We start from the raw sequence: 24,216 nt of genomic DNA on the forward strand, positions 1-24,216 counted from the left end.
GGCACCCGAGGGTGTGACGGGGAAAAGGCTACAAAGGCCTTGCACCCCATCTGCTTGGCAACCTGATTCGACTCCTCTAGAGGAGACGTGCCATCACATTCACTTGACGTATGAATGAAGAGAGAAGTGTTTTCCTTGCAGGTGTGTGTGTGAAAATGAAGTGTTTCAACTGTTCTAAACAGCAGGGGGTAACACTGGGAATGAAACCCTCTTTCCACACCGAGAGGATTTTGTGTTCCGCGAACTCACCGTTATGAAACACTCAAGTCTGACAGCCATGTTTGAGGAGCTTCAGCTACAAGCTGAGAGCTGATTGAAGTCTGCTAGTTCGTCAGAGCTTCCTGTAGAAGCAGAAGGACTACAAGGCTTCAGGTGTGTTTTTTGAATTACATGCGAAATGTATGCACAATATCAAGGAGGATTTTGTTACGCATTCTGGCACCTACTTACATTCAAAGTACATCTTAATTATTAATTATGATATATTAAACTCCTCCCCCTTTGGCAGCTGCAACATTAAAGGGAAGAAGTTTATTGCATCAATGATTATAATCCAATAATATAATTGATATTATTTTGAAATTCAGTGTAACGACTACTTTTACTTGTGGTAGCCTACTTTAACTATATCGATGGTAATACTTGAGTAATATTTTGAATGCAGGAATTGTACTTGGAACAGAGTATTTTACACAGTAGTATTGCTACTTTTACGTAGAGTAGAGATCCGAGTACTTCCTTATACTTGTTTATTTAAATATAAAAAGAGGTTTATTTTACACACACACACACACACACACAGTTGGTTTACAGAATTGCTTTTACTTTGACAGTCTGTTATGTGACACACACACACACACACTACGCCCGCGTAGAGGAGCATGGGCCAGTTTACCTCCTGTGTACATCCACGAATCACAACTTTGCCTCAAAACACTCAATCAATAAATAAAAATAAATGAACAGATCGATTAATCAATAGTGACAGTAATTGATAGTGGCTCACACTCTGTGTCTGGTTGTGCGGTTAGCTTCTACCTGCTACACACAGCTGCTGCTGGTCACACCTCCACCCTCCACCCTCCCGCCCCATGTTGTAGTTTCTTATTAATCATACATTCACTGCATCTCTTGCCGTGTGCATTATGTATACCATATCTCATATCTGCTGAGTGCTGTTACCCTCTGCAGCTTCTGTTGCATGAATGCTGAGGGGAGCATCTTTTTTCTACCCCCCCCCATCCCCATCAAATACAAATATAAACCCATTTGTAGCTATAAATGTTCCAGCCTTCTTTGACGCAAGCGTTTCTGAATTATTAATTGTTGACAGCGGACACAAACAAATATAAAATTCAAAGTTCAACGACAACAATATAGAGCCGACGCTTACATTCAGTTACAGTGTGTTGTTTGCACGAAACAAATCTATGAACAGGAAAGGAGGCGTTAATCCTGCATTAACCACAAGTCAGATTAACATTTCCAACCATTTCTCACCGGACAATGAAGGAGAAGTGCCGTGCGCACAGAAGCACACACGAACATGTGCTCGAATGGTCGTCTCTGCCTTTGGAGATGCTGAATTATTATTTCTAACCAGGATGGATGTAGCGTTGATTTACTCTGCCTGCCTTTCGAAAGGCATGAATGTGTTTTACAGAACGCGTGTTTACGTACGGTGGCCGATCAAAAACTGGATCAGAAGAATAATTATTGTTGGCGTGTTTGTGCGCGTCTGTCGGCGTCTTTGTGTGCATCTGTGCACGCGTGAGCACTGAAGGACTCCCAGCTGCACAGCATCTTGTGATGCTTCCTCGTGATTATGTGCAACCACTGTTAAAAAGATGTCAGCCGGCTGTTTTAGACACAACACACGAAATAATGCGCTGCACACATGCACACACATCCCTCTCACTGTCTCAGATATAAACATACACATTTGTTCTTCCGTCTTGCTTAATGACACGGCCCATATTTGATAATTCTTCTTAAAATTACGTTGCCAAAAAAGAGATGGGCCAATCAGTAATCCCTGCACGGCTTGGAATAGAACTGAATAACCCAAATGCTGACACGAGCATCTAATACTGACGTTGCTTGAGTGTTTGTACTCGCATACATAGAGTTGTTAGGTACTGCTGTACCTTCACCTTTGCTCTCAGTTCTTGTGATTCTGCTGCTGCACAGTTCAACCTCTGTATTCTCAAATGGTTCTGTTGCTTGTCTGGAAAGCTGCTGGTACAACACCGCCCCGAAGCTCTGAGCCTCATCCAGGAGACGGAGCTCCTCACTGTCTGGTGAAATGACAGTGTCTTACAGATCACGGCCAGACCGTGTGCTGATGTCTGCTGAGCTCAGGGTCTTACCGAGTACCAGTCTGCCCGGTTTAATATTCCAGACACACACACACACACACACACACACCACATGAGCGCTTGCCAGTAGCGCCATGATTCGTGCCTTGCTCTGGCCTTATCCTGGCTTTCAACAGGCCTGAAACAACTAACACCGGGGTTTAGGCACCATGTTCAATGAGTAAAAGTCTTACTGTTTGTTTTGTTGAACCAAATATGAAAGAACGACGGAGCAAACGTGTCTGGCAGGGGAACGCAGCAGCGGCGCTGTGATAAATCATGAGACTTAAGAACTCAAACACAGCTCGGCAATCAATGTGTTCTTTCATCTATTCTAGTCCAGCTAACACGTTGCTGATCACTTCCATCTCACATAGTCATTGAATTTCAAAGACTGCAATTCAAATAGACTGTACATATTCTTTGTTGTATTTTTTCCAATTAGTTTTTGTTTTTTTCTTTTCTTTTATGTTTCTTGATTTTTGTACTTATTTTTAATAGATTTTTCTTTTATCATGTTTATGTTATGCACCTATACACCAAAGCAAAGTCCTTGCATGTGAAAACCTACTTGGCAATAAACCGGATTCCGGTTCTGAAAAGAGGACCAAGAGCTGCTGGTTGGTCTTAATAGCACTTTTAAACGTCTGTTTTGGCTCACATGCAAATGTCTTCTACAGTAACAGCTGTACGACTGATGTAACCTCCAAAGACAAATTCTCCCGTGCTAAATATGCCTCGTTTCTACCGTACGACTGTGGAGGTCTCTGGAGCAAGCATGTGCTAGAAATTTATCGGAAATGATTTATCTCCACTTAAGTCGGTCCCTGTGGTGGCAGCCGCCTGGGCGTCAGTGGTAGTACAGTCCTTTGAGGTAAACTAGCGAGAAATTAAACATTTACTACATTTAATACTACTTGGTACATTTAGCTACATGGAAATGTGTCGTAGAAGTCGTCTAAGCTGATGCGATGCTGATAACTATCAGAGAGAGAGAGAGAGGAATCCAAATTTGCAGCTCTGGTTTGCGAAATGCAATTCACCTTTATACGTTTTTGTACCAGACCATTGGGGTGAAGAGGGTGCTGAGCTAGAAGGGAAAACGTTCGGTTTACTAGTGAACTAGTCCATATGTTAGAGTCAATATGTCCGTATACATAAATACAACTAATTACCCCGTCTGTTCTGGATAAAAGAACAGACAGGTTTTGGGCTCATCAGTTCCCTTGATGCCAAAATTGAAAAAATGTAATAATGCAATCATCATCAGAACTGTTCTTTGATCTGCAACTTTGCCCTCGATGGAAGCAGAGGTATTAAAGAGGGAGATATTAATTTAATTCAGTTTAGAAAACTCATTTGTAAGTGTTACAGCGCAGATGGGTAAACAGATACAGAGGCACAAAAACAACAAATATAAAACAACAACAACACTGCATCAGCCATCCCAGTATTCTCAGTCGAGGCAATTCAATTCATGATTAAATAACTAAATAAATACATATTGCACCTCATCAATGAGGTTATTACACCTACGTTTAAACGGTATGGTAAAATCTCTGACGGGTTTCATCCCATAAACATCCCAGAAGAACATAAACAATAAGACTAAAAAACGTAGAGACCTCGACCTCCTCTTCCTCCCTTGTTAACGACGATGCAGTAAAAAAAAAATAACAATCTGATTTCTTAATTTTGGAAAGATCGTGTTCCACATTTAGCCTTTGGCGTACTTATAAGACCGACACTTTTACACCTAAGAGCTTCTCTCACCTGCTGCTGCACACCTTCCCCAGAAAACTCCCACAACAACCGGAAATCGTCCTCCTGCATCTGTAATTATCAGCCGTCAACCTCCGGTTCTGACGAGTGAAGCCGATGTAGAAGTGTCTTAAAACTGCATTCTCTCTAATGTCCACCAGGGGGCGACTCCTCTGGTTGTATAGAAGTCTATGAGGAAATGACTCTACTTCTCTCTTGATTTATTACCTCAGTAAACATTGTAAACATGAGTTTATGGTCTCAATCTCTAGTTTCAAGTCTTCTTCAATACAGCATGATGTTCATTTAGTACATTATGGTCCATTTAGAGTCAAATAGTTCATGATGTTCTTGATGTTAGTTTTTTCGCAGCTGTAATCAATATTTTGTCACAAGAGGGCTCATAGTTTTACAACCATATTTTATAGAGGCCGTGAGGTTAATCCTGCCTGTATAAATTGCAGCTCTTCCCAAAAGAGGAAATTAAATCAGCGCGGGTTATGATGAGACATTTGGTGGAGAATTGGACTGAGCTTCTTTTTTTTCCTCCCCTCGACAGTCGGCTATCACATGACCCCTCCACACTCTGCATCTAACAATGTCGGGGCGACCTGCTCCTCCTGCTCGATGAGGTAACATCTGAAGCCAGTAATCCGTGACAGTGATGGCAGAGCGCCTGAGAGCGGGACAGAAATAGATATGCAAATGGCGAGAGTTTCATAACTCCTCGTATAGAAATCAGTATCTCGATCTGTTTACCTTTTATGTGCCACATCCTTTCATGCAGCACAGTTTCATCAATTCGGCTTGCTTCATTAGAATTCCAGCTGAAAATGTATCCGCTGAACATACAGGCAGCTTTACGTTGAGTGCCTTATTCATTCATTCAGCGCTTTTTTTTTTTTTTGTTGCTTCTTTTTTTACTCAATATCACGCCACGGTGGGGGTTTGGAGGGGTTGGAGTTGCAGTCTCTAAACACATGCTGCATATGAGATCCAATTAGAGGTGATTTACTGCCCTCACAGAACAGGCAAATGGATGATAAAATAAGCAATCTGATCCCCCAGATGTGACATTCTCTTTTACTGTATTTTGCAGCACAGAGGATAAATTCAGCATCACTAGTTTTGCAAGTGTTGTTTTGCAGCTAATTTTCTTGCTTTTACAGTTTCGAGTCGAAGCTTCGTTAGATCTTCTGCTGCTCTTGTGGCTAGAGATGAGAGCGGGAGGCAGACAAATGTTTACTGGCCCCTCGTGTGTGTCGTGTGATGGTGGCAACTTGTGAAAATGTTAACAGATAGGTGGGATTAGAGGGCACGCTGTGCCCATGTGGCTCCCATCTCATCTGTTCAACGTGTTGTCATTTAGTGTCTTATCCAATTACTTCCACCCAAAGTGGATGTGGCAGATCCGGAAGGCTGGCCCACTGGGCTCCAAACTGTTGATGTAACGCCTTCGTACTAAATGCAAAAGGGATTGAAGTACACAGACTTTATGTAATGTGTGGTTGAAAAACACAAGATATATATTTATTTCAGTTAATGTGCATTTAATCCAGTGCAGGAAGGGTGCACATCCAGTCACTGGAGGTTAAGAAAAAGATCAAGTGGCTGCAGTTAGACTGAATCTTTTCGGTTTTTTAAATGCGGCACAAGATGAAACAGGGATGGCGTCTCAAAGAAAAACTCAAACTCAAAGAGACCTTGCGTCTCATTTCTGTGCTGTTCGTTTTGATTCCCGTCTTCCTTGAATGAGAGATCTCAACATAAAGGCTTCTTCTTTTTTTTGCTTTAATTAAAAAGCCAAAGTCTCACAGAAAAACAGCTACTGGGATATCAAGCTCGGGATAATAAACACAGCACGGTGTAAAGTGCATGTACTGCACACTAGAGAGATTTGTGTGTGGATGTGCACACACGTGTGCTGTGACCGTCTTTTAGTTGAGTTTTCCTGTCAGAGGGGTAATAAATGACAGCGTAGTACTCAGGGAGTTGTTATAATGGAAGATAACATAAAGATGTCTGCTGGTAGACGTCTTCTTATCTACATTACAACACGGAGTCCCTCTGGGGGAGGGCTGTTTATCAGTCAGGGGCTTTAAAGGGAACATGTGGACATGGGAATATGTGGAGATGGATGTGAATAGATAAAAAATGGCTGAAAGACGAGGAAACTGGCAACTGACGGATGGCTTTTTTTTTCGCCCATACGTTTTTTAGTGTCGATGCACTGTGCACCCTGAGATTTAGCACAAACAAATAATTCTACCGAATCTTTGAATAGTACGTTGTGATCCAAATGCTTTTCCTGGCCCATGAAAGTGGATTATCTTTGCTGCGTGACTCTCCTTCTCCTGTACTGTATGCTGGATGTGCACTTGTGCATTGAGCCACCAGGGGATCAATGGCTCATCTCCTGAAAGCGCTTAAGAGTGAGTTATGACCGAGTGTTAACCCCCGAGGCGTCTCCATTCAGACGAAGGTCCTTAATGGCCTCAAATCCAAACAGAAAAGTGGGAAACGGCACATTTTCTATTGCATAGTCATGAGTTAAATATGAGTTAAGCACAGAGGCATTATTTATAAAACGCTTAGTCCTAATTCGTCAAAACCAAATGGCAGCATAAAGACTTTGCAACATCCACCAGTGTGAATAGTCAAATCCCTGCAGTCTGGGTGAAATTCCAGATCAATTAACTGCATCATATCGCATGCATTGCAACGGCTCTCATCTAATAAATGCGTTTAGTTAGCTTAATATTTAATAGACTGGAGCAAATTATCTCCTTCAACTGAGTCTCGTATACTATAAAACCTAATAAAACCGTTTTGTTTTAGCTTTATTAGATTCCAGTGAAGAGGTTGATGTTTCCAGGGACAAAAACACGGACCTTTGTCAGCTAAAAGCAGGCATGGTAATTGGAAAGGGGACACTGGGACATAATCACTCCATCCCAGTCCTGGTATGGCTTGGAAATATTCACACTTTGGCGGCGCTACCTGGAAATGTTTTGCTTAGGTGGAGAAGGTCATCTATAAAAAGCAGAGCCGAACAAAAACTGAGCACAACATGTGTCTCGGGCCGCGCTTCCACAGCGAAATGTGTTTTCACCCTGAGGAAATAAGTGTTCTTCATGTCCGTCTTTGTTGGTATTTCTGTGAAGGGGATGGCGGTGTCTTCACCCTTTTAAACAGTACTGTGAATTGTATCTGGTCTCTGCTGAATGGTTGCTGTTTCACAGAGGGTATTTTTGTCAGTGTTTTCGAGCAGCGTGGGCCCAAACATGAGAATAACAGCTGCAATAGACCGGCACTCTGCTCTTCCTATTTGTGTTCTGGGTGAGAAAGCGATGTCGCTGACAGGTTAGAGCCATTGATGTATTTTAGAGAACCAGATACTGTGATCAAAAAATGGTTCCCCGTTCAGAAAGTTCCTCACGGTTTAGTGTTTTTAAACCCGCATGTCGTCATAATTAAAGCACTTCATTTGACTAACAGTGTAAGAGTAACCTGAAACAAAACCATCCGAGAAACCGTCATTGGAAACTGTTTGGAAAAGGGCAGGCGCTTTCAAAAAAATACGTGGCAGGTGATTGGATGACCCATCTGTCAATCAAACTCTAACCGAAGCCAGAAAACATCTTTTTCATCGAGACATGTCTTCAGTGTCGTTCTTTGCTCTTCTTTAAATAAAGAAATATTCTCCAGTTCTGATATAATTGCTGGTAATGCAGCGTCTACGCTAACTTTTTAGGGAGCCGCCATTGTTCCCGAACAGACGCCTCTGCGTGTCGTCACACACACACACACACAGACTGCATATATGAAGTGGAAGTAGTGGGCGTGATGTCGCCCACTGGTTTGTAGCAGGTTGTTTGGAAGCCTCGAGTTCGGAATGTTGGCTCTCACCATCTTGGTTTTTTGCAACCAGTGAAGTTAAATTAGCATATTTGGACTGTATAGAGGAGTGACAAAGAGATGAAGGAAGCTCCGCCCCAAAGCGTACCCTGCTTTATGGTCTGTTTGACTCTAAATGGACCGTCATTTACTAAATGAACATCATGCTGTATTGAAGAAGACTTGAAACTAGCGATAGAGACCATGAACTCATTACATTACTTCATGCCTGACAAGATGGATTTTCGTTTTCCTGCAATTGTTTCCGCGTAATCTGGGAACACCGTGCGAATCCAGCTGCTGTGCAAAGTACGTGTACGGATACATTTCTCAAATGTTTCACTTTAGTTAAACCTACATTGCCTGAGTTGCTTGTTTACACATTTCTGTCCACTGCTTGTGTTAAATGACTGTTTTGGAGAGCGTCTGGGTGTCGGGTCTCCTTGCCGCAGTGACAGTGAGGGATTAGAGTTTTGTTTTTCAGGCTGTAGAACTGGTTGTGTGATCAAATCAAAAGGGCAAGACGGATGACGGAGACTCTAATAGAGGCAACGCATCAGTGTCATCCTCATTATCTCCCTTCTCCATTAACCTCATCACCTCCGTAACACTGCTCACCCAGCACAATGGGTCATTAGCCTATTAAAGTGTAAATAATGTTCCCGATGTGGAGCTGAATCATACCTGCAGATAACAAAAGAACTGGTTACGATCATGCATCAGTGTCTGCAGGCACAGTGATCGATGTGTTTCATCCCACCGAACACACGGGTTCACGTACAAACTCACAGTCACACACACACACACACACACACACACACATGTACAGTTACAGCTCTTTTAAAGGAAGGCCTTTAGGGTTGGGGCCTGAAAGCTCTGTCATCCCCTGACACCGCACCGTGATGGAGGAGAGAAAACCCCTCTGTGTCTCACTCACAGTCCCCCAGAGCAAAGACATTCTGCAGTAACTGAGATGCGGTGAGCCATGACACAGCCCCCCCCACCACCACCACCACCACCACCACCACCACGGCTCAGGGCATTTAACATCAGTATGCCGGTATCAGATGTGGAAGGTCCTCGAGGGAGACGAGGAAGCGGCGCTGTGGGTGAAAACACGACTGAGGCCGAGACCGAGGGAAAGAGAGCGAGAAGTCCCAAATGGGGCCCCTTGACAAACAGACACTGGCCACAGTAATCTCTCGAGGATCGGATTTGACCTTTTTTATTGTTTCGTCTTTTGCTTGACAGACCTTTACCTCCAGGTTCACTGACACTATGTAGCTCCGCCTGCTGTCTTTTCAAGGTCTCACTCCCAACTCGTCAACACAGGACTCCCATCCAGGAGACGGCTGTTCGTGTCCTGTGTGACAATAAAAAAGAAATGTTGACGTTTTGTCCCGTGACTCGGTCGTCACGTGAGATGTTGGTCAGTCAACCACGCTCTTTTCCTACACATAAGTGGTTTTGTTGCCTAAACCCAAACTTCCTGTGAAGATGGTTTATTTTGATAAGACACTATGCATGTATGTAACAACAAACGAACACGCCGACACTAGAGGGTGGTACCTAGAGCGTCATTTGTTTATGAAGCTATTAACTTAATCACATGTACTGTGAGGAAAAACATCAATGCTGGTGTTAATATTTCTTACATTTCAAATCGTTATTTCATGGTTGAAAATGGCTAAAAACAGCATGTACTGTTTTAAATCAGCTCTACTCTGTTCTTCAATTCTGGGATGGAGTCGACCGTTTGGGACTAATCACCGTCATGAAATAAAATAATGTCAACGGCCTCTAATCAGACCCCCCCTCCTCGCCTCTCCCCACAGCTTCTATCGTTTTTACTCTTTCCTGTAACGACCATGTAGCGTTACAATCGCAGCGCAGCACAAGCCTGTTCTGCACTTTCAGTGGTCTGGAAAATTAAGCTTTCAGCACATTACAAAACCTGGTGAATTAGCGTTGATGACACTGTGCATGTACAGGCTGCAGCCGGTAGCTCGCATGAATTTAGCAACATGTTTGTCTTAATTTGTTGTCTTTGCGGCACGTATGGTATGTGACTGAATATAACATCGGAGAAGGATTGGATAAATAGGACAAGAGGGGGGCTCTCTGAATATATGAGCAATGTCTCCCTGATGTTGATTGTCTTTATGTTAAGATGCTGCCAGATGAGCTTGTTTTGTTGCCGCTGTTAACATTCGTTTTATTACAAATTGAAAAACTGCACCACAGGAATGCACTACAGTTTTTGTCGTGTTTTGTCGTGTTTGTCTTGTGTAGCATAAATGAGCTACGGCTGCATTTCTTTATGCAACCCTGTGATGCAGAATAAATTATGTCTATTAGTTGTTGCAGTTCTCCTCTAAACTTATGTGTAAAATAAACATGGTCTAAGATGTTTGTGGCCCAAATAGGTCAAATTATCAGCAACTCAACCTCGTCATGCGTCCACATACGAGTCACATTTAGTTTTCACCATGGCACCAAATATCAGCTATATGTATAAATAAAGAAATAGTTAAGCTAATGTTTTACTGTTGTTTACTATTTGTTAACACCGCCAAAGGAAAATAAGCTCACTGAGCATGCTCAGAATCTTCTTCTGTGGTATTTAAAGTATTTTTGACGTAGCCTTTATCGCCACTTACAGGCCCGGCGAGCATTGGAGTCGTTATTGCGATATTTTGTAAAAACAAAGGTGATGACAGGATTTTACTTTAAAACTTAGAGGAAAATATCCGTTTGAAAAGATATCTGTGTAGACAGCGCTTTATCCTGTACTTTTACTTGTAATGGAGCATTTTAACATTTTAAAGGTACTTCTTCCACTGTTTTTCTGTCTCTGTAACTATCATTCCAGTGTATATTTGTTTTGTTGTATAATTACTTTCTGTAGACTTCACTTTAATAAAGAAAGTCATCTCATTCTCAATGCTTATTCTTCCCCCTTTCTTTAAGAGTATTTACTCTGCATAGCTGCACCACAAATTAATTAATTTTGCCCTCCACCCCAGTCATTTGAGGAGAAAAAAATAGCATGTTAGGAATGAGTGCAGCTCAGCCGTATAATTGTCAGGATATTCTGTTATTCGCATCTGATGGCAAAGTCTATTTCCAGCCTGCAACAGAAATGTGTGGAGAGGAAATGACTTTAACAGCCTTCCTTTGAGTCACACGGAGGAAGGCTCCATCTCTTCTCCTCACATGCTTCTCCTTTTCAGACAATCCGCTATTGATTATTTCTCCCTCACTGTCTCTCCTTTTACCTCGTCTCTTATTTCCTCACCCTCACGCCTTCTTGGCTCAAATCATTTCTCCTGCTGACCCAGAGAGGACAGAGATTCATCTGGATGCGTGACCCTGACGATCAAGCACCACCGTTTGGGGTCTGCACTCAGTCAACCGATTTCTGGTGAGAGTTATGGGGTTACGCATAGATCATGTCTCTAACTCTGGTATCAAATTAAATCTTGCCTCCGCCATAACTGCTGTTCACAATTGATTTCCGGTGTAACCCTTGAAAAATAATAATGTATTCAGCGAGAATGACGATCGAGATGAATCACCATGTTTGAAGATTTCAAATGAAACACCCGTCAATATTTCTTTGTACTTTATTAATGGCTTGGAGCGTGTGTGTAAGTTTAAATACATTTAAAATAAATGGCCGACAAACAGTTTTGAGGTCACAGCGTTTAGTTTAGAGGTCTTATGGAGGTTATGTCGTTATCTATACTCCAGTTTTCTAAATATGAAGTTCTCTCACAATGATCTAAATAAAAATAAAAGGGACATAGAATCAGTGCTGGAGGAGTTTTTAAAGGGGGAATCCACAGATTTTGATCTCACTTGAGTCAAGAAGTTTGAAAATGAAATAATCTGATGGTGTGGAGAACAGAGTGTGCTCACCAGACCTCTTGAGCCCGCTCCTCATCTTCACTTGAGGCTAGCGGCTCAAGGCTACATCAGCCACCACTAGCGCAATCTCTGAACCAATCGGTGATTGGTCGATACAACTCGGACTACAGACTTAAACCAGAACGCTTCAGATACCCAGATGGGACAGAGGATGTCGTGTGTGTACAGATTGTAAAGCCCTCTGAGGCAAATTTGTGATTTTGGGCTATACAAAAATAAATTGAATTGAATCGTCTTGTGGGTGAAGTATTCCTTTAAAGGCAGGGTTGGTAATCTTCTCATGACATCCTGACAGCAATCAATGAATCAAATGCTTCGACAAAAACAAAAATCTGGTATTTGTGTCCGTTGTAGGACTGTAATCCACCCGTCCAATAATTCCATTGGGCGTGAATGTAATGATTGGACGGGCTACCTGTCTACTTGACATCTGTGAGTATTAACAACAGCAATGTTTGCTGTTTAAGTGGGAGTGGCTTCGTAGGGAGGCCTGAAGGGACGGGCTGTCAGTGTTGACGACTTGGCGACGTTTTTTTAGGAGCGAGTGCTTTACGGCGTTTTCTTGGCACAATTCTGCCACCTGTCGGTCAGCCGAATAATATTACATCCTAACAGATAAAACTGCTCCATAGAGCTACTCCTGGAGAGAGAAAATGTGTAAAATGTAACAACCTAAAAGGAAGAGTGAGTAAGAGTTTAGGATTTTGTGAGCCGCGACAACATTTTACGGCCCCCACTGACGTGTGATGTCATCAAACAATCGCCATTTTCTTTTGTACGAGTCACATGACCACAGAGAACAGTTCAATGTCCGTTCTACTCCGATTCTATTTCTACCTGTTATACACTAACAATCCAAACAACTGTTGCAGCTGTTTTTCTTTGGAGGTGTGCAAACTTTGTGATTCAGTTTCTTACCGCTTTGCCCCCTGGGAGGTGTAGCTGGCTTCGCCCCGGGGGTTTGTTTTTGTATCTCATCTTGTCCAGTTTGAGTTTCTGTCAGTGAACCATTTTTTTTCAGAAATGTTGCTCACTGTTTGTACTGATGATTCAACCAGAAGAGCTCCATGTCCCTCCAAGCCCCACTCCAAAAACAGTCTTCACAGAAAGCAAAAAAAAAAATTGAACAGAAAATGTAACTTCTGGAACCCTAAGCACCCAAAAATACCTCCTCCCACCTCACTACACAGAAGGGCACTTATCATGGCAGGCAGAGTACGCAGCGCAGGTCAGTGCGTAGTTGCAGATCGCACAGAGTGACTTTTTGTTCTATTTCAGTGCTTTACCTTCATTTTCCCAGGAAAATTACCGCTGGTCAGACCTTAATGTACTCATATGTGGCTACAGCCTTGATGGAATGAATCATATAGCGCAGTGAGTCATGCCTCACAAGCGATGCAGTGATGAATACTAATCGTATGTATATGGATTTCTTCATGCTGTATATTTTATGAGCGGTTAAAGGAGCTGTTAGACCCCAAAAAAATACCCCATGCTTACTAGAAGTTATAAGAAATAAGAAGGGAAAATGTTTTTTTCTTCTTTTTTAATAAATCCTGCTGTAATTTTCTTCAAATATATCACCTGATCTCCCCCAAACCAGAGCAAAGTATGTCAAGTCCTCCCAGACACCATCTCCATTTCATTTGCATCTCCTCAAAACAGGCGTGCATAAATACTCCTGTTATTCTAATCGGAGGCCGTGTGCCGCCGTGGGATTGGCTGATGGCTGATGACTCATTCCGACAGGCTTGTGTGGGGCTGGTGAGGAGAGGGGTGGGTGGATGTGTGGGCTGGTTTTAGGTGGTGGTGGAAGAAAAAAAAGAAGAGAGGGGGAGCAGGGAGCAAAGCTCTCTCTGTCTCTCTCTCTCTCTCTCTCTCTCTCTCTCTCTCTCTCTCCCACTGCTTGTGCGCATTGTTGTTACCAGATTACCAGAGCACGCTGGTTCTCACACATTAACGCACAACATAAATACTTGCAAAGGGAGTCAACTTGATCTACATAGACTTTCTCACTATTGTTTTTTCCTGCCTCCCCATCCATGGCTGCCTGTAGCCAGACTTGAGGAGAGACACAGAGCCCGGAGGAGAGAGAGCGAGAGAGAGAGAGAGAGACTTGTGCTGATCACAGAGGCTGCAGCCCCCCAGCCTCCCCTCTGTTGCTGCTACAGTACGTGTGAAAGAGGGAGAGGCAGCAGAAGGGCGAGAGCTGCTGTGTGTCTCTGAGACTGGGAAAAAAAAGAGGAAGAGAGAGGCGAGAGGCGAGCGCTGTGAGTTTGCGGTGCAGAGCGGAGACGGTCAGTCCTCTGGTATGTGTCCAGTGTGAGCGCACCTCCACCTCGCAGCACCAGGACTCTGACAAACCATCGGCACAAAAACAGGTGAGTCTCAAACAGCCTCATGGACTTGACACTTTGATGTGATTATGATTTGAACAATAACAGGAATGTATTGATTTAACAAGCTTTGATTGATGAAAGTTCTCCTAAAAAAAGAGGTGCATCCATCATTAGTGGGGGGGCGGCATCGGCATGTGACGAGTGGAGGGGGTGCTTTTATTTGTCTTCTTTTACATGAATGTTGTTAGTTTGTGTGAAGGCTTGTTTATTTCTTTGACTGACAAGTGAGGAAGACCACAGGGACTTGGTGGAAGAGGGGGGTGAATCCATCTGATCCCCCCCCCCTCCCGCCCTTAATGTGTAGATCCATGTGTACCTGACAGAGAAAGTGGGTGGAGTGGGGAGCCGTTCCAGCTCTGTTACTGTGATCTGAGTCTTGTTTGGAAACACAGAGACAAACACGATGAAGCCATCATCTCAGATGCTGCGGGCGGACTACAGTATTTGATGGAATGCAGCCTGCGCTTGCCTTGTGGACACAGTGATTTACGGACAGCTGTCAGGGAGATCCGCAGCTGTTTGCGTGTCAGATTTACGCTGTTGTTCTTGGGCTTCGGGTGAGAGCCTTTGGTCTCAACCCCGGCGCAGAAGAACTACTGCGTCTAATTGTTGTGGCACGGACAGGATGTGATCACTGTGGCGTAAGACTGTAAGAATGTGCCCAGATCAAAGTCTTATCCCTTACATAATAAGGTTTTTCCAACATACTGGAGTGGTTTCACAAACAGAGCCGGCATCGAGTCATACATCCAACTAATGAGCAAGATTATGCGAGGCTTTTTCTCTTTTTCCCTGTAATATATGCTAATGACCACTTTTGGACTGCATGTCTAAAAAGTGATGACACATAGCATGTTTATTTAGATTTCTCCACTGATTGGTTTTGGGCCTCGACCGAGCTCAAACTTCACCATCTTCATCCTGACACAAAGCCGTCTTCGAATCTATATGAGCCAAATGTCGCATAGCGCCTCCTCTTCCTCCTCCTCCTCCTCCTCCTCCATGTTAGCGTGTGACACTTGTCGCTCGTCCTGGAAAATGTAATTTGTGTGAGTGTGTGTGTGTGTGTGTGTAATGGCAGCTCATGAGAGTTTACCGCAGGGAATCAGCAGGTCGGTCCAGAATTGTTTCCTCCAGTGCACCACTTGTTGAATCAAAGTTTTGCCTGCGAAGCGAGTCTTAAATCTGCCTCGACTGACTTCGAGCCCGTGTGTGATTTTGGTGAGAGGACAGAGAGAGGGACACAGAGAGGGGGACACTCTGGGCTTTGAATGGGGGCCGTATGGCCGAGCGAGATTTCACAGACAGACATTGTGAGTGTGGTGTGTGTGTGGTTTAAACCCCTGAGCCATGACCGTGATCCGGGCTGCCATTGAGGGTGAAAAATATCCGTCCGTGTTTGTGTCTCTCTCGCTGCTGCCGTTTGCCTTTCGACTGTCAACCTGTCACCGGCTGTGATGTTGAGGAATCGGCCCCAGTTCCCCATTGACCCTGCCACATCCCTTCATCACCCATCCCTCAGTACATCTAACCCCCCCCTCCCTTATCCATCCATCCATCCGTCCATGTTTCTCCCACCGGGTTTCAAATGTTTGTCTCTTCATTTTCACCCCCCCCTCCCTTTTGCTCGCTCGCTCTGGTCGCCACAGAAACGGCTGATTCAGGAAGGGTGGGCGGGTGTCTCCGAGCTCTCGCTGCTCTGCCCCATGCGGTGCTTTCACAGTACATTTCTGCTTCTGTGCTGCTTTTCATGGCCCTCGATGTTGCTGACAGCTCAGGTGGCTCAATCAGATGTTGCACAACCGCATCGGCAGCACAAAGGAGGACACGTTTGGTGTTTTTTTCGAGTCACCGTTCATGTTCAGTTGGTTTCGAAACACAGGGAATCTCTTCACGGCCTGCTGACAAATCACTGGCATGGTTTACATCATTTGTGACTCTGACGTACGCGTCCGTCTCTCTTGACTGGTCTATTAATCAAGAGTCGGGTCCATCCGGAGAGATTTCAGGCCTATTTTCTGCTTTAAACATGTGACACCCGGGTCGGAGTCACACTGTGTGTGTGTTTAGAGACGACACTGAGCGGATTAATAATGTAGTGTACCACGAGTCATTCAATAATAGATATGCTCTGACCTTTCTCTTACATAAGGTCAACGAGGCAGAGTGAGAGTGATGGCGGACATGATTGAAATGAAAAGATGGAATCGGAGAGAAAATTCTTGGATAACTCCCCCCCCCCCCCCCCCCCCCCTCCCTTCTTAACCGTGTTTTACAGCAGACCTCCCACTCAAAAAACCCAGAAACAGCACCCGTTGGATTTGCTTCTGCAATTACAGATGAATTCATCACAAGTGGCTATTTTTTGTTTTCGTGTTTGTGGTTTGATCCGTTTTCTTGCATGCTGGCGGTGGTTGCCATGGCGATGGTTTGTACAGTAGAAACACTGCCTTTAAAAAAAAAAAGAAAAAAAGCTCCTGAACAGAAAATGAAACCGGTGTTGTGCCGCAGCAGGACCCCAAGAGCTCACCCCGCTGTGCCTGATTAAATTAAAACGGGAATATTTATCCGCTGAGGAGGGAACGGGGAAGACCGGCTCGGCCTTCTTTGTGTTCGTCGAGCAAACACATCGTGGATCACAGAGTCACACTATCGCAGACCAATTAGCTGCAAAAAAAAGTTACCTGCAGTTAATATTATGTGGCTATTCATTGTTGTTTAAACAGGGACGAAGATCAGCGTCTCCTGAGTTTGAACCGTGTTGATTTTAACTTGCTCAAAGCACAGTTTGATCTCCTCTCATTTAATGAAGGTTATGTGTTTTATTGTTGCTTTTTTTTGAGAACAAGAAGGTGTAAATGTATGCAGGCTGCAGGGGTTTCTCCACCCTGCAGTGTTTAGCCATTACAGTCGGCGGTGACGCAGCTCGAGACTCGCACAGCACACTGCAGACCCGTCACAAGACACACAGCCAGAACAAAGAGCGTACACTGTCATCTAAGAGAGGAAAGAATAAAATCAACATGGACGATAACACAGGAGCTGCCTTTTTCACAACACAAGGACGTTAGATTGGGAGATGCGGCGTGGCACCATGTGATGAGACCCGGGTGGGTCACCCCGCTACTTCTTTAGGACAATGTCCCCCCCCCCCAGTGTTACCACGACTCAGGTGGGACACTTTAAGATCACTTCGGTCACCTGTTTGTGTGAACACGTGAGGTTGTAAATGTGTGAGGAGTTCACAGATGACGGCAACCATAACATCAGGCACTTTGATGGTTCCACAAGCCCCATAACTAAACCACAAAGGTAAGTTTATAAAAGAGGAAACTAGACACTTGGCTTCCAGTTCAAAACTATACGTACGTTTAGGATAAGATAGACTAAAAGTCGTGTGTTGTAAATACATCCACGTAGATCCCAACAGAACTAGTGAATGTTGCTGTGAATCTAAATATAAAAAAACATAATTAATGAATAGAGAAAAGGAGAGGTAGGCTGGCTTTTAAGATACACTAATATGGGAAACTTCCACCACAAACCACACGTGCAAATGACAAAAAGACATTTGTTTAGCGCACAAATCCACTAAAGGTACAGTAGAAGGGATGTGCAGCCTCAGCGGGGCCACTTCCCCTTTAATGCGTTCATGATCAAGCCCGTACAAATAACTGAAACAACAAGTAAACACGCATGTGTAGTGGTTATAAGGTAATCAGTAATCAAGTGTTTACTATGCATTTAAGAAAGTCTGCACAAAATGAAATCTTTGCACAACATACTTTCACTTTTTACAGAATATAGTCTTCATTGCAACCCGAGTGTAAGACAAAGGTGGAAAGCGATCTTACTCTTGCTCCTAAGGATATCTGTACTTTATAATAAAACAACCGAATAAGACTTAGACACTAGAATCATGTTTTATTTCTGAATTAGTTAGTTTCCATGTTGCTTTAAAACTGCAAAGTCAGATTTAGAACCTGCTATCACTGCGACTATCTGATCCTAATACATGAAGTTATAGGTGATTAACTAAGTTAAGTCTAAGTTTCCGAAGCGGCTAAATGTTGATTTGCATCAGAAATGTTTGTGAACAGAAACTGATGAAAACACATTTCAAAAGGCATTACTTGAGAAACATTGTTCATTACAAGCATCTTAAAATGTCTAACCAGCAGATAAAAACAAACAAAACAGGAGCTACAAGTTAATATGTAGTTAATGAAGCCGTTTGTTCTTTTTAGTGACGCAGCCCTGTAAACTAACCAAAGCGACGACATACGCTGATAGAAGCAGTAAAGAACGCTTGTTAATCGCAACGGGACAAAATAAAACTGTCTGAGAAAGATCTACTGTAAAAAGGGCGAAACAGCATCAGCCTGATTTACCAAGATAATAAAGAGGCACAATCATGTGTAATGAAGGTAAGCACAAACTTCAAACTGTCGACCGGGGAACTCGGTGCATGAATAAATCCCCGGCAAACCACAGCATCCATCGCCACATCTTGTGCTCCTCATATAACGGATAGCAATAAAAAGCTGCTCTGGTTTCAGTGCATATTACTGTCAGTAAATCTCGTGAATAGACCCGGTTGTTGCCATTGACCAACACTGAAAAAAAACACATCAATGAGCCTCAGTGTTGCATTGGGTGACATGTTCCTGCATAAATATGAACATGGGCAGTGCAGTTTATTTTGAGTCAATACCATATCCTGCTGCTGTAAATACTCACCAGAGCTGCAAACCTGCAGCTGAAGAACCTCCCAAACTGAAGCCATTCTCATGGACCTAGTACTCCCTGAGGACTAGAAGTACTTTGTATTACTTGCTGAGGTCGTCTGGGATCTTAACCTTGTGCGAATCTGCCATGTCCGTAACTTTACCATATTTTGGCAAACACAAGCGGTAAAGTAATTAGTCCCCGTGTGAATTGGCATCTCTGTGATTTAAAGGTTGTAGTTTTAATTTATCTATTTTTTTGCAAGTTCTTTTCTTTTCTGCATTCCGGATGTGCCGCATTCACACGAGGTCCTCTGGTAGTACTAGAACCCGTGCCAATACAGGGCTTAATACACTAGAAACTACAGTTAACAGCTGTTTTAAGACAATGTGTAACCTGGTGTGGAGCGGAGCGCTAAAGACATGATAGGCAAGACGGAAAGTAGACGTAACAACAACTAACACATTGTTGGTTCTGGTATTTTAACAGAATTCCTCGACAATAACTAACGCAGCCTCATCCTTTAAAATCCTTTAAACCCATCGAGATCTGGAAGAAATCTGTGATGTTAAGATGTTAAACACTTAAAAGTGATTCAATACAACCTAAAAAAAGAAGCTTTGGTTAGTTCCAGACTGACAGTTTGAACTGAAGGAGCAACATCCCTCACATATATGTAGATGTTTTTGCTGATGTGACGTGAGGGAGCAACAAATCCAGACCGGGTTGTAAAGAAGATTTAAGAATATGAGCAGAGGAACTCACTGCTCATGTAGGGAGATGGTTCTCCTCTGCTTTGGTGAGCAGATGAATGAGTATGGAGCGCTTCTTTCTTTATTGACTTTACTCTTCTCTACACTCAGCAGCCACCAAGATTGATTTCTCCAATAAGCCGGCCCTGTCTTTTTTCACTGAGCTGTGCTGCTGGTGCATTGGGGCCACGATGTTGCTGAAGGAATATATCTCGCTGCTAGGAATTTATGCAGATACCTTCTGGTAGTAGTCTTAGCTGTGGACGAGAGAAAAGTACACGTTTGCTGCCCAACAGGTTAAAAGGAGCGTGCTTCAAAACACGCCGAGATGAGATCCGGTGAATCATGCTCTGAATTACGTTCGACGCGCATTTGATTTGATTTCCACGTGGAGCGAAAAGCTGAATATTTAGCCTCCGACCGGTCGTTACCACAATCACATCTCGAAGTGGATCCTGGATGATTCCCTGCGGCTCGCTGCTGTCTGATGACTAATGTTCTCCCGAGCGCCGTATTAAAGCCTCTTAATTGGTTACAATAAACCAATCGCTACCTCGCTCATTAGAGCTTATTGTAGTGCAGAGCGCACCGTGCGCTCGATCTCGGCAAACTTCTTTGCAATTTGTTTCCAAAGCCGAATTGCCCCGTCCCGTCATCAGCAACCGACGTCCTGACTCGTCTCGGTTCTAATCCGCGTCGACCTCGCCTCCGGACACACTCTTCCTGCCACCTGCTCCTCTGTTACTCTTATTGGCCAGTCAGACAGTTATGAGGCCTCCGGTTCAAAATGTCCTCCACACACACACACACACACACTTTTATACTTTCCTTTGGATGAAAGGAAGAAGCGAGGTAGAACAGAGGAGGGAGGGAGAGCCATAAAGCTCTGGGTTTAACTTCGATTCACCACAGTGCGTTTCTTCAGCGCCGTGAGTCTCAGCAGTTTCCACCCGATCTCTGTGTAGCCTCGAAAAAGTGCTGACTGGCTTACGATAGGGATCACTAAGAGAACAATATGCAGTTTATGCTTAGTCAGAGGAAGACCGCTTGCCTTAAATTAAAAGTTACATCCAGAGAGGAGTTGAGAGAGACGGGGACTAACTGAGGCTGCAGGTGTATGGATTATGTTCAGGGTTGAAAGAGTGAGAGAGGCAGCGCAATGTAAATGTTGCCGTTTGGTGTCGATTTTTGGTGCTAGTTTGGCCTCGCTGACTGATGGATACGAGGAAACTTAACTCTGTGACTCTGTCCCCCGAGGTTCAGTGCTCACTCTATCCTCATACTAATGGCACCATTACTGGGCTTCTGAAATAGCATTTTCCTACATCACAAAATGTGCGCGCGCGCGCGCGCACACACGCACGCAGGCAGGCAGGCACGCACACACACACACACTCAGTCTGGTTTTCTTGACTTTTGGGGACATTACATTGACTTACCTTCATTTCCTGGAGGCTTACCCTAACGTAAACAAAATCTTAAACCCTAAAATGTAGTAATTTACATTGTGGGGACGATCATTTAGTCCCTTTAGGAAAAGCGAGTCCCCACGATGTAGCTGTGTTAACAGAATTATGTTCCCATAATGCAGGTAAAATATGCACACACACACACACACACACACAAGTGGCACATTAGACATTCAGACGCACACAGAAAAAACACAAACTCTCATGACTGTATGCATGCATTTTTAAATTGTAAATTAAATACTATTTATAGAAGAAAAACGCCAAGACGAGATCAGTGCAAATAATAATAATAATAAAACTATAATATTTTCTTTATGTAGCACCTTTCAAAAACAGTGCTTTACATTAAAAACACTATAAAAGTAATTAATATCCAGAACTTAAGCTATCAACCAGATAATATCATTTAAATAGTAACAACAATAAACCATCAGTAAAGAAAGAGATGAAAGTGAGATTAACGCTGAGTTTGAGTCCTGACAGCAAAAACATGCATGACACACTTCAGATAAAATTTGGAGCATGCAAACAAGAGTCACTCCTCAAATAGATCTGAAAGATCCACATTCACAGGACAGTATATTCACAGAAAACAAATAAAGATTCCTCTTAATTCACCTCTTTTATCACCATATATTCTGTATGTATGTGTGTATGTGAGAGATGTCTTGATAATATAATCAAGATGCGTTGCAGAGGAGGATTTAATGAGGGAATGTTCCTTTTCTATGAACAATCACAGCAAATAAATCAGACGATGCACAGGCAGTTCAGTGATATCCTCACAGGCAGTTCAGTGATATCCTCACAGGCAGTTCAGTGATATCCTCACAGTTATGGTCTTGTCCGCTCTTGGAATAAAATCCAGAGTCCTCTTTGTCTGAGACCGAGAGAAAACTAAGACGAGACAGAGACCTTCAAAAAGTGGTCTTTAGCTTGGTCTGGAGACCAGGACCGATGTACAGTGCTACAACACTGCCTTCCATTTTCCCAAAAATGTGATGATTTTTTTATCCAGGGATCGCAGTTAGTGACAGTGTGGGCTCCGTGAGGGGCGGGGCTTAGCAAAGGTTAAATTGAAAAACTGAATCTGAATTTGATAGATTCAAATTCAGTTTCTAGTGATGTTTGTGCCCGTAGTTGTGGATAAACAGATAACGAATGACAATATAGTAAAATACAGTTGTACTGTGAAATTGTATCGCCTAATATGCCGAGTTATTTCTTTTTTTCCGAGCCCTTCTGGACGGCATCTTGCTCTTTTGTCAACTCCAAAAGGCATTTTACCAGTTGGAATGTTGTTCGAGATGGCAGACGTCACTCGATTTTCAGGTCACGAAGAGACGAAAGGACAAGGACGCATAAATAAGCAGCTGGAAAGAGCCCCACATCACCAAATCCAGCAGGGGCCTTCGCTATGTGCGTCATCCGCCTGAGTCTCTCTCATATTTCCAGTCACTCTTCAGTCACTCATAGTTTCAGGAGTATGATTCCACGGCAGACTATGTGGCTTTCACTTGCATCGATATCAACCTTATTCTTTTTCAAATCTCCCAATTTATCTCTTTCGCAGTTCCATCTGTCTCCTCAAATCACTCTCACGACTTCATCTGCAGCCTTATTCGACTCTAATACGACTCAGAACGCAGTGTTTCTTCTTATATTATTATATTATTGCATCTTGCATCTTGCAGACAAAAACACTTTATGATTAAGGAGTGAATGGTCAATAAGGTGATTCAATAAACTATTTGTATTAGGAATAATCAGACTAGTTTTAGGTTTCATTTCCTTTCAGACAAAAAGAGAAATATTGTACCAGACTCTTGATTATAGTAGACAGTTTCAAGTAGGAAACTTAATGCTGACATTACTGCTGTAATAAAAAATTGTTATGTCCCAATTACCACTGTTCAAAATTGCATTAAATTTAATGCAGAGTCAGAAAAGTCATTTGAAAAGCAAGAGCCTCCAGCCTTGCTACGCTAGCGGCTCTGTGAGGCTGTACTTAGGCACAGAATGCTGTCAGCGTGCTAACATTCTTGTAACGATAATGCTAACATGTTTAGCAGGTATAATATCTACCGTGTCAGCATGCTAACATTAGTTAATTAGTACGAAACACAAAGTACAGTAGAGGACAACGGGAAATGTTTTGCAGATATTTAGTCATGAACCAAATATAAAATGTGGATTTGCTGGATGAAAAGTTCCATCCAGGAGCTGTTGAGATATTTCACTCAAAGCCACAACCGTCCGCCTCAGGGGATGCTTGAGGGAAAGTCCGGGAAAATAACATTTATTTTAACATTTAACACTTGGAACTGATGAAGGCACTTGACAAGGTAGTACAAAATGAAAACCCTACTTTGGTGTTTCATTTTCACCTCTTTACTTAACATTTCACTCAACATTTTGTTTTTCTTTTTACAAAAAGCACCAAAACAACTGGCAATGAAGAAGATGTTGCGTAGATATTTAGAAGAATATATTTAAGAAAATAAAATTTGAATCATAACCTCTCAACTAAAGTTATAATGAAACATCCTCTGGGGACCATGCATGTACACAAATCCATGGTAATCCATCCAGTAGGTGTGACAGGCAGACCATCATTATATATCATCATCTCTAGAGCGTTTAATGAGAACAACCCCTCCCCAAAATAATCATCTTTCAAGGAAAGAGTTAGAGGTATTGCTATTCATAATCTAAATTTATTTAATACTGCATTTTCTAACGAGGTCATTTTTGTTACGTTTGTAAAAGTGAAATTTCCACTGCACCCCAGAGATGATGTAGAAAAAGTCAACAATGCCTGCTTGATCCATTAAATCTTCCATTCCCGAGAGGCTGCAGTGGAATTACTCCACAGACCAAAAGCATCTCTGGTTTCCTCTTATGAGGTCTGCGTCACTCT

At 43.0% G+C, this 24,216-nt stretch overlaps 1 protein-coding gene across 1 annotated transcript in view; it reads left to right on the top strand.

Annotated features, from left to right (window-relative positions):
- Nucleotides 1–13,874: 13,874 nt before the first annotated feature.
- The window catches only part of LOC116382666 (prickle-like protein 2), a 39,188-nt gene continuing 28,846 nt past the window's right edge, over nt 13,875–24,216 (top strand). Inside the window, exon 1 of the mRNA XM_031845895.1 lies at nt 13,875–14,326. The gene's annotated coding sequence lies outside the window, so the exon portion shown is untranslated. The remainder of the gene's footprint in view (nt 14,327–24,216) is intronic.

Source organism: Anarrhichthys ocellatus, unplaced genomic scaffold (assembly GCF_004355925.1).
Source record: "Anarrhichthys ocellatus isolate YVR2014 unplaced genomic scaffold, GSC_Weel_1.0 scaffold5, whole genome shotgun sequence".
Lineage (NCBI taxonomy): Eukaryota > Metazoa > Chordata > Actinopteri > Perciformes > Anarhichadidae > Anarrhichthys > Anarrhichthys ocellatus.